At 43.3% G+C, this 11,382-nt stretch overlaps 1 long non-coding RNA gene across 1 annotated transcript; it reads left to right on the forward strand.

The window, feature by feature from the left end:
- The first annotated feature begins 4,417 nt into the window (after window positions 1-4,417).
- On the forward strand, window positions 4,418-6,526 carry LOC131513783 (uncharacterized). The gene is made up of 4 exons (XR_009262787.1): window positions 4,418-4,483; window positions 4,617-4,756; window positions 5,717-5,889; window positions 6,421-6,526. It is a non-coding gene; the product is annotated as an uncharacterized LOC131513783 (long non-coding RNA).
- The last annotated feature ends 4,856 nt before the right edge of the window (window positions 6,527-11,382 follow it).

Here is an 11,382-nt window from a genome sequence, read left to right on the forward strand (position 1 = left end):
ACCAACGGAGAAACAGATATTGGAATTATCTGACAAAGATTTTAAGGAGTTATTATCAAAATGCCTTAAAGAGCAATTATGAATTCTCCTGAAACAAATGAAAAATAAAAACCATTGGCAAAGAAATAGAAGTTATTAAAAAGGACCAAGTTGACATTGTGGAACTGAAAAATACAATAACAGAAATAAAAAAGCAAACAAACAGTAATAGGGTGGGCTCAGTAATAGGGTAGAGATAACAGAGGATCAAATCGATGAACTTGAGGACCAATTAATAGAATTTACTCAATACGAAAAACAGAAAGTGGACTGGAAAAATATAAACAGAGCCTCAGGGAACTGTGGGGATAATAACAAAATTTTCCAAAATTCGTATTGCCGAAGTCCCAGAAGGAGAGTAGAAAACGAGTTGGAATGAACGAGTATTTAAAAAGAATAATGGCTGACAATTTCTCAAATTTGGTGAAGGACATAAATCTACAGATTTAAGAAATTGAACAATTCTCCAAATCTGATAGGCCCAAAGAAATCCAGGCCACAACATATCATAACTAAATGCCTAAAAACTAAAGACAAGGTCATCAAAGCAACCAGAGAGAAACAACACATCAACGATAAGGAACACAAATTCAAATAAAAACACATTTCTCGGGGTGCCTGGGCGGCTCAGTTGGTTAAGCATCCGACTTCGGCTCAGGTCATGATCTCATAGTTTGTGAGTTCGAGCCCCGCATCGGGCTCTGTACGCACAGCTCAGAGCCTGGAGCCTGCTTCAGATTCTGTGTCTCCCTCTCTTTCTGCCCCATCCCCACTCACGCTCTGTCTCTCTCTGTCTTAAAAATAATTAAAACATTAAAAAAAAAAATTCTCATCTGAAACCATGAAGGCCAGAGGAAGTTGTACATTTTTCTTTTTTTTATATAGATTTCTTTTTCTCCTTTTTAAAAATGTTTTTGAAATGTTTATTTAATTTTGAGAAAGAGAGAGAAAGAATGCATGCGCGCACAACTGCGAGAGGGGCAGGGAGAGAGGGAGCCACAGAATCTGAAGCAGGCTCCAGGCTCTGAGCTGTCAGTGCAGAGCCTGACATGGGGCTCGAACCCACAAACCATGAGATCATGACCTAAGCCAAAGTCGGCTGCTTAACCGACTGAGCGACCCAGGTGTCCCACACATTTTTCGAAGAAGAAAACAAAAATATTGTCAATGGTAAATTCTACATCTTACAAAAGTCTTCAGGAATGAAAGGGGAATAGAGGCATTCTCAGATGAAGGAAAACTCAGATGAAGGAAAACTAAAGAATTTTGTTGCTAGCGGTCTTGCCTTCAGAAAATGGTGAAAGGAAATATAATTGACCCTTGAAAACACCAGTTTGAACTGCCCAGGTTCACTTCTATGTAGAGTTTTTTTTTTAAGAGTTGACAGCAGAAGCCACAAAATGTTAATTTACAGCTGGGCACCCGAGTCTCCACAGGACCAGATCAAAGGCAACTGGGGCAGAGGCCCTGTCTGCTGGCCCCTGAGACACAGGGAGGCCGACCAAGGCTGTCAGAAGCCCCTGGGGGCCCCTGGACCAGAGCTGCAGGTTTCCCCGTGCCAACAGGGTGGTTGGGTGAAGTGCTCGGGGCTGGCAGGAGGGAGGCTAGGCCGAGCAGGGGAATGGCACAGAGGGCAGGGACCACAGTAGGTAGGGAGCCTGAGCCCCTGATGTCTCTGTCCCGTGTTCTCCATACACTAGCTTGTGGAAGCTGCTCTGGGCAAGCTTGGAGCTTCAGGCCCCACCTGGGCTGGGCATGGACCCTTCCCCATGTGGTGCTCTGGCTCTGAGGCCTCCTTGGGCACTCACAAATGGCCACAGTTATGGGCTGATGGTATACTTGTAGGCAGAAGTGGCAACCGTACTATTCCTCTACGCTGCTCTTGCCAGCTTTGGGCCCAACCAACAGCTGATACAGCTGAGCTGGGGCCAACAGGAGAGGAACATCGCCATGCTGGGGCCAGGCCCACCCTCACTGCTGTCTTTCGGTGGCCCAGCCTATCTATATGTGGACTGTTTTCAATAAGTATATGAACGGTACTATAAAAGTATTTTCTCGTCCTTATGATTTTCTTAGTGATATTTTTCCCTCTGGCCTGCTTTATTGTAAGAGCACAATATATAACATATACATAATGCTTGTCAATTGGCAGTTATTGGTAAGGCTTCCAGTCAACAGTAGGTTATTAGCAGTTACGTTTCTAAAGAGTCGACAGCTGTATGCAGACGGCTGGGGATTGGCATTCCTCACCTCAGCATTGTTCAAGGGCCAATGGTAATTCAAACCGAAAGATGATGATAAAGGAGGGAAATTGGAAGCATTGGAAAGGATGAAAGAACAATGTAAAGAGCAAAAGTATGATACATACAGTAGACTAACTCTTGTCACGATCTCTGTAAATCATATTTAATGAGTACAACAAAAATTACAATACTATCTGATGTTTAAGACTATGATATTTAAAAGTGGGAGAAGTATAGGAACTAAAATGGAAGCAAGGAGTCCACACGTCATTTGAAATGGCAAAATGTTAATAATAATAGACTCTAATAAGTCACATGTGTATATTGCCATACCCAGGGCAACCATTAAGAAAACTTCCAAATAGATACACTCAAAACCGCTATAATTCAATCAAGATAGAATACTAAAAACATACACAATACACTGGAAGGAAAGGAGGAACAGAGGTGCAAGAAATAGAGGAAACAAGTCATAACAAGTAATTAGATGGTAGACAACTACCTTAAATGTAAATGGTCTAAATATGCCAATTAAAAAGCAGAGATTGGCACAGTGAGTTTAAAATAAAAATAAAAAAAAAAAACACCCACAACCCATCTATGTTATTTATAAGAAATTCACTTTAGGGTCGCCTGGCTGGCTCTGTTGAAGGGGTGTGTGGCTCTTAATCTCAGGGTCATGAACTGGATGGAGCCCTGTGATGAGTGTAGAGATTACTTAAATACATAAAAACTTTACAAAATTCACTTTAATTTCAACAAAATTGGTAGATGGTCAGTAAAAGGATCAAAAAATGTAACTACGTAAACATTAACTTAAAAAAGAAGGAATGGGATGGGGCGCCTGGGTGGCGCAGTCGGTTAAGCGTCCGACTTCAGCCGGGTCACGATCTCGCGGTCCGTGAGTTCGAGCCCCGCGTCGGGCTCTGGGCTGATGGCTCGGAGCCTGGAGCCTGTTTCCGGTTCTGTGTCTCCCTCTCTCTCTGCCCCTCCCCCGTTCATGCTCTGTCTCTCTCTGTCCAAAAATAAATAAAAAACGTTGAAAAAAAAAAATTTAAAGAAAAAAGAAGGAATGGCAATATTAATATCAGATAAGGTAGACCTTATATGAGCAAAGAAACTTATTAGAAACAAAGAAAGACATTGCATAATGATAATTCCTAATCACCAGGAAGACATAGCAATCCTAAGGATGTATGCCCCAAACAAGAGTATTAGATACCTAACGGCAAAATCTGATAGAGCTGAAAAGAGTAATACACAAATCCATAATTATTGTTAGGGATGTCAACACCCCCTTTCAGCAAATCATATAATTATTAGATAGAAAATCAGCAAATCAAAGTGCAGGTTCTGTATATGACTATATATGACTCATACGTATTTCTATACAGACTGCCAAAACAAGATAACCAGAGCTTAACTGCTGATCCTCTTCTGGTGAATTTCCCAGGAAAGCAGAAATTCACACGAGAAATTTCAAAAGATTGAAATTAGAGTGTGCCCAAAAGATTGAAATTAGAGTGTGCCGAAAAGATTGAAACTAGAATGTGCCGATTGGTCAGTATTGAATATGTTTCTTAAGTATGCCAATTCATTTAGAAGGAAAAAATCTGTTGGCAGTATCTGAGTTCTCTTATGAAAAAACTTAAGTCTGATTAACATGGTGTTTGCAAAATACATGAAATCTGACATGGAGTCTGAAAAAGGCATTTTTTTCTCTTTCTTTCTTTCTTTTTTTCTTTCTTTCTTTCTTTTCTTCCCTCCTTCCTTCCTTCCTTTCTTTCTTTCTTTTTCTTTTTTTTTATAGATTTTATTTATTTATTCATTCATTCATTTATTTATTTATTTAGAAGAGGTGGGGTAGGGGCAGAGAGAGAGGGAGAGAGGGAATCCTAAGCAGGTTCCATGCCCAGCACAGAGCCCAATGTGGGACTCAGTCTCACAACTGGGAGATCATGACTTGAGCCACCCAGGCACCCCTGAAAAAGGCATTTATGAGTAGATACTTTTTCTTTAATAACTTCATCAGACCTCACATAATCAAGTGATGCACAAATTCAAGCGAGAAAAATTCACCTGAAAATTCTAGAACTTGGGTACAGAACAAAGCAATTCAAAAGACAGTGAGAGCTCCCTGGCTTGATTGGGAGACATGTATTCTAGTCACTGCTCCCCTATTAATAGGTCTGTGATTTGGGGTAAGTGCCTTCACCTCTCTGAGCTTTAATTTTCTCATCTAAAAGATGAAAGAGGTTGAATTAACTGACCTCAAAAGGTTCTTTCCTGCCCTGAACTTTTAAAACAATGTGTCAATTTCAAGCTTGTAAACAGGAAGCTGCTTTGGCCTCTGGATTGAAAATGCCTCTTCAAAACTGCCAACAGAGAACTTCTCTCCTTTGAGTGAGTTCAAGAAGATCACCACAGAACACTGCATTCCACTGTGAAAACAAACCTGGAGGCCAAAGCGTAAGGTGGGCCTGAAGGAGGTGTCCCAGTGCAACAGGCAGAGTAGAGTGGTGGGCCAGGAAAGTTCTGCTAGACCAAAAAAAAAAAAAAAGGATAAGACTCTTCTGCTTTTCAGAGTTGACGTTGGTAGCTGGAAACTCACACATGTTCTCACCCAAGAGACTTCAGAAGGGGTCTCCAACGAATGTTCTAGTTTTTAAAAAGCAGAGTAGTTGCAGTGCCCTCTAAGAAAACAAATGTGCCGGGATGGGGTATAAATAACCCAATGAGTGAAATGCTTCATTCTAACTCAGCTCTTAGCTGCATGTATAGCAAATGGACAAAGGCTCGTAGGGGAGCAAAATGCACTGAAAATAAGAGCCTGCTCCCCCTGCACCTTGGCTCCAAGTGCACATCACACACATTTGTTAATTTATTTATTTCCAGAATCACTCTCTTTTTACTGGGGAGAGTCCTTTAGAAGTCAATGATGTGACACTGAGTCAGAGGCAGCAGGGTTCTAGGAAAACACAACCAGCTCTAGGTGATGAGGTGGGTAATGGTCGGGAGAACCACGGGTTCAAGACCCCCTAGGTAGATATTAAGAATACCACAATACTAGAATTGATCCTTGCAAACAAATATTCGTTAGCATCTGGAATTTGCTTACAACCACGAATAGTTCTGAGGTCCCGGAGGTGTCCCAGACACCCCTGGAAGAGCTCACAGTTTGGTTGGCCCCATCAGGTAGGGTTCCGGCAGGAAACGGTCACCTTCTCAGATGGGAATTTAAGGATGGGACTATTGACTGAAGAGTGGGCGAAGTTAAGGGAGGTTGAAAGGCGTGTGGAGGCATATCAGCTTTCAAGGGAATGAGCCATCTCAAAATGGCCGGGTGCAAGTTAAGAGGCAAGTGGAATGCAGACAAGGTCTACTGACCTTGCAGCTTAACACGACGGGGATTCGCTAGGATTTTGTTTGCTCAGCACTTGCAGTTGGAGGGGCCTCTCTCTTGTGCCGAAACGAAACCATACTTCTCAACCTTTTCACCATGACCCCAAGAATGCTGAGCTCTGCCAGCCTGATTTCCTTCTTACCGCTGTGCTACCTGTAACCAACCTGCCAACACTGAAGAGCTCTAGTTGGCTCCATGGAATGAGTTAAGTATATATCTGTGTGGGCTTGGGGCTTCCCTCCAGTGTCTTCAGAGGCCACCCTTGGCCAGTTCCTCCTTTGGCTCAGTAAATGTCCTGGTTTTCGGAAGCAAGACAATCACCACCCTAGGTACCCCAAGTCCCATTTCACCTTCAAGGTAACTAACATCCCATTGAGGCTGATGGCCAGCCAGCCCAAGGTCACACAGTAGACTCAAGCCCAGCTTGGGCCCCTGCTTTTCGTACCTCATCGTTTTATGACTGGCCTAGGAATGGGTTATAATCTCTCCCGGGCAAAGCCGTTATCTATGCTGGCGGCCAGAGCTACTGTGTTCAGTGAAATCGCTTTAATCTTTATCTTCTCCTACATAGCTTCTGGAGTTTTCCCATGATTCACTCAACACACTTATCTTGAACTCAATCTTCTGTATATTTAGAATGACGGAAAATATGCAGGATAATTTAGGTTCAATTAGTAGGCTATGCGTGCCTCTGTTATAGTACTTATCACATCATGCTATAATTTTTTTGTTTAGATATCTGTCTCTGCCACTTGACTGTGAGTTCCTCCAGAGCCCGGGATATACCTTACTCATGTTAGTGTTCCAGCTCGTCCGCAGAACTAAGCAGCTGAACACTTTGAACATAGTAAGTTTTTAATGAATGAACTGGCTTTATAGTAAGGCTCAGTAGACACATATCCCGGGTAGATGCGTATTTGTGTATTTGACAGATATTTCTTAAGTTTTTACTGTGTGTCCAGCACTATGCTGAGCTCTAAGAATCCCCAAACACCACCTCTGAACCCAGGGAGAGAACAGCTGATTAAAGAGATTCATTTCTAATTGCTATGGAGTAAATCTTTTGTTTCTCCAAAATTTTTGTGTTGAAATCTTAACCTTCAAAGTGATGGTATTAGGGGGTGAGACCCTAGAGAGGTAATTAGACCCTTAGGGTGGAGCGCTCATGAATGGGATTATTGCCCTTACATAGGAGTCCCCAGAGGGATCCCTCACCCCTCCTCACATGCGGAGTTGTAGGAAGATGACCGTCTATGAACCTGGCAGCTCTCATCAGACACTACATCTGCTGGCGCCTTGACCTTGCACTTCCCAGACTCCAGAACTGAAGGGAATACATTTTTGTTGTTTATAAGCTACTCAGTCTACATTTTTTTTTTGTTATAGCATCCTGAATGGACTAAGACGCTAATAATCATCATGCAATTTGCAGAGATGCAGGGTATTAAAGAAAACTAGAGGGGAATATTTAATATGGCCTGTTTTTTTTTAAGTATGAAATTTATTGTCACATTGGTTTCCCTACAACACCCAGTGCTCATCCCAACAGGTGCCCTCCTCAGTGCCCCTCACCCACCCACACTTCCCTCCCACCGCCCATCAACCTTCAGTTTGTTCTTAGTTTTTAAGAGTTTCTTTGGCTCCCTCCCTCTCTAACCTTTCTTTCTTTCTTTTTTTTTTTTTCCTTCCCTTCCCCCATGGTCTTCTGGTAAGTTTCTCAGGCTCCACATAAGAGTGAAAACATATGGTATCTGTCTTTCTCTATGTGACTTATTTCACTTAGCATCACACTCTCCAGTTCCATCCAGGTTGCTACAAAAGGCCATAATATGGCCTGTTTGAGGAGATGTTCAGGGAAGGATTCCTAGAGAAGGAAAGTGCTGAGCTGCATTTTTTAGAGGTTGGTATCCAGTCAAAGGCACTGGCACACGACATAGCCAGGTGTGGCTGGAGGAACATCAAATGTAAAACCAAAATGAGGCTGGAGAGAATACCAAGTTGGGGATAAGACTAGAATCAGGAAAACCAGGTAGAAGACGGTTGTCGTGGTCCTGGAAAGAGATTGGAAAGACTTGAACTGGGGCAGTTAGAGACAGATGGAAAGAAGAGGACCGACTTGTGCTTGATTTAGAGATGAAGTTGTCAGGATCTGGGGAAAGTGGGAGACAGAGGAGACCAGGAAGACTCCCAGGTGGACCATGGGGCCATCCCCCCAAGACAGAGGATAAAGGCAGAAAGTCAGGTTTGGGGCAAGACGGTGAGTTCATTTAAGAGATCTTGAGTTTGAGGTGCATCTGACTCATTCAGGAAATATGCAACATGTACTCAAAGATCTATTTGAAGCTTTGTGAGGATGGGGAGAGGGCTGGGAGTACATATATAAAATTTGTGGTCATAAACTGGAAAGTAGTGGCAAACACTGTGATTTGCGGTGGGCGGTGTCACCAGGGTGGGTATGTAAGGAGATGGACAGAGGGCTGGAGCAGGTCCCTGGGTAACACCAACACATAAGGAAGAGCAAAGATAGAGGAGCTCACACAAAAGACTGGGTAGAACAGTCAGAGCATGTTGGAGGCGTGGGGAGGGCAGCCCTGGTCATGTGTGGCTTCCTAGGGCCAGCTTCCCTGACCTCAGACCACTCCAGGTCTTGTGCGATTATCCTCCACAGAAGTTACCAGAATTATAAATTAACACCCAATTGTATTATTCTTTAATGTCCACACCCCCTACTAGAATAAAGATTCCATGAGGCCAGGGATTGGATCTCTCAATATTTCTCTCTCTCTCTCTCTCTCTCTCTCTCTCTCTCTCTCTCTCTCTCTTTCCCCAAGGAATCCACAGTACTTGGCAATTAGCAGTTGCTCAGTAAGCATTTGTGACATCAAAGACTGGTGTTCCAAACTCCCAGAGGGTAGAGAGTTTCAAAGAATGTTCTTTTTAGTAGTCAAGTTATCTGTTCAATTCAAAGTATAAAATATGCTTATTGTATGTTTTTATACTTCCTATGAAAAAAACGCATGTTTCTGTCAGTTTTTTATTAAATTAGGAAACAATTCTCTGTTGCTTCGTCTGGATATGATGTGAGGTCTCAAGATACTTGGAAAATGGAGAAAGGCAGGCTAACAGCAGATTTAGTATGTATTAGTTTATAATATTGTGTAGCTAAACAGTAACACTCATTATTCCCCAGAGCTCTACCTGTTCTCAGAGCAGGAGACAGATGGCCAAAGTGCTTCATGAAAATGTATCTGGTTATTCAACCACAGGTACAAATTGTGATGTGAACATGGTCACAGGTAGAACTTCATTTTCACAACATCTTTATAAGAAATATGCTGAATTAAAAAATTATATATTTTCTTTTTTTTAAAAATGTTTATTTATTTTTGAGACAGAGAGAGACAGAGCATGAGCAGGGGAGGGCCAGAGAGAGAGGGAGACACAGAATCCGAAGCAGCTCCAGGCTCTGAGTTGTCAGCACAGAGCCTGATGCGGGGCTCGAACTCACAGACGGAGAGATCATGACCTGATCTGAAGTCGGACGCTCAACCAACTGAGCCACCTAGGCACCCCCAAAAATTATATATTTTCTATACACAAATCCTCATATATCATCTTATCCATTCATTAAAAAGCTAACAATTGGATTCCAATGTCAAACATTGAGCAACTTACAAATTTAAATAATCGTATCAATATTTATGAAAGGCTTCATCGATGGGCATTGAGGTTAATGCAGGAAAGAAAAAAAATCCTGGTGTTAAAAGGTACCCCCAGGTTGGGTGTATGCATCCCAGACATTTGCATGTTTCTCTTCCTCTCTTTTCTCACTTTTTCCCCAAATCCTTACACATCTGCAGATTTTTGCTTGATATTTTTGTGTAAGGGGATAAAACCCCTAAATCCATAATGGCAGGTACCGTGAAAACACCCCAGGAGACATAGCACAATAGCTTATATGTGCGCCAAGTTTCAAAACGGACCTGTCCTTTCCTGAGAGAACTTTCCCATGGGAGAGATAGAGGAATAAGAGGGGTTAGCGGGGAGTGGAGAAACGTTTGCAAAGGAAGTCATAGGTTCTGCAGAGCAAACATTGTTGCTTTGTGGTCAGGCTCGCTGGTTAGAGTGCAGACTATAGCTCTGTCTCTTGCTACTTTTCGAGCATCCTTTTAGCAGCCTGGCTTCCATTTCCTCATCTGAGAATGGAGTTCCTAATAGTGAGGTTCATCGTGGTACTTACTTCATAGTGGTGTTTAGAGTGTTAAACGAGCTAAGGTGTGAAGCACTCAGAACAAGGCCTGTCACGGTAAGTATTGGCAAAGCATTAGCTGCTTTTGTAATTTGCCATTATTTTATTCATTTAATTTTTTGAGGATGAGAGAAAGCATGAGCAGGTGAGGGGCAGAGAGAGAAGGGGACAGGGGATCTGCAGCAGGCTCTGTGCTGACAGCAGTAAGCCGGGCGGGGGGCTCGAACTCACGAACTGCAAGATCACGATCTGAGCCGAGGGTGGACGCTCAACCGACCGAGGCACCCAGGCGCCCCTGTCATTTGCAATTTTAACCCAGGCCATGGATGGAGTTGTGTCTAGAGTTTTATGTCACCATTTGCCAGATCACCCTCTCCCTTGGTAACACTTACGAGGAAGACCCTCCATTGCTGGCTCGGGTTTGCTCTCCCCACCCTGGGCCACCATCTACCATGCTTCCTGATGTCTGGGGCCTGATGACTCTTAGGAGGTGGGTCTGTTTTTCTCTTGCAGCCCACGTGCAGCCTATGGTTCCTTCTCCCAGTACTCGCAAGCCCTGATTAAATCATGCAACAGCATCAACTCCAGACTTACATACTGGCACTGGGAGCCCTTCCCTTGGGGATTTGCGCAGAACCCTCTGAGTCAGTTGCCCGGGGAAACAAGCTGGTGACGTCACAAGGTATGACACTTCTGGCGCTCTCTCAGGGTCCTTCTGTTGAACCTGAGCAGGGCCCGGTTCTGCTGCCCGGCCCGAGCACATGCTCGTCCTCTCTAAGGCAATGCAGAGACCCTCACTGTCTCCCAGCAATGTCTAAACTCAGGTATGTTGGGGTCATGACTACATACCTCTTCCTGTGCTTCTTTGGCCACCGACCTCACGCCATGCTTCTTCCCTCTCAGGGCTCAGAAATACCCATGCAAATATATATCTGGGGGAGCCCTGGCTAACCTTTGATTCTCTTGGGCTTAGATATAAAACTTAAAAAAAAAAAAAAAACAACCTTGGAGCCGTTCCCCGGAGAGCAAAGTTTGTTGCAGGTTTCATAGAGCCCTGGAGACCTCGGGAACAAGATTACAACATCCTTTCCCATTCTCCTTACCTCCCTCTCCCTCGGTGGCATAAACATGCCCATAATGTCTCCCTTCTGGTACATCGACCTGATCCTCATCTATCAAGAAGTATTGTCCCAGCTTTCTTGTTCTGTCCAAATGAAAAGGAAAGAAAAGAGAAAAAGAGAAAAGAGAGAAATACTGTGGCCAGGACAGTATTTATTAGTTTATTGGCGTTTCACAATAAGGTTATTTAACCCCCACCCCAGCCAAACAGTGCAAAGGGCAGTTCTGGTCTTCCTCCCTGCCTAAGTATTTATGCAAATCTGAGGATTACTTGTTATCTAAAGGAAAGCATCTCAAAGCCAAGAATAATCCTGTTTCCCAAGTTTATC

Source organism: Neofelis nebulosa, chromosome 6 (assembly GCF_028018385.1).
Source record: "Neofelis nebulosa isolate mNeoNeb1 chromosome 6, mNeoNeb1.pri, whole genome shotgun sequence".
Lineage (NCBI taxonomy): Eukaryota > Metazoa > Chordata > Mammalia > Carnivora > Felidae > Neofelis > Neofelis nebulosa.